This window comes from Seriola lalandi, unplaced genomic scaffold, assembly GCF_002814215.2.
Source record: "Seriola lalandi dorsalis isolate HSWRI2012SDOR001 ecotype SW California unplaced genomic scaffold, Sedor1 jcf7180002054469, whole genome shotgun sequence".
Lineage (NCBI taxonomy): Eukaryota > Metazoa > Chordata > Actinopteri > Carangiformes > Carangidae > Seriola > Seriola lalandi.
In genome coordinates, this window is record NW_019525022.1 from 1,109,510 (window position 1) to 1,109,848 (window position 339).

The following is a 339-nucleotide window of genomic DNA, read 5'->3' on the forward strand; positions in this document are numbered from 1 at the left end:
TTTAGGCAAAAAAAACATTTTTGTCAAAACATGACTTAGGCCATTATTTTAGGAAGGTGACGATATAAAGCTTCTGAGCAGTTAGACTGCTCCAGTCTCAGTTTTCTAAACACTGTTGTATAATATATTATACAACAGTATTTAGAAAACTAGTTCTATAATATATTATAAAGAAGAGCTCCGCTGCAGCGACTGAGGAAGACCTGAACAACAGACGTCACATACAGACCAAATGTGACCGATGAAGAAACAATATTCAGCTGCGCAGTTTCATGAACCGACACATTAAGAAGCAGCAGGAGTTTTCACTGATACTACAACAATATACTGATCTCAGTT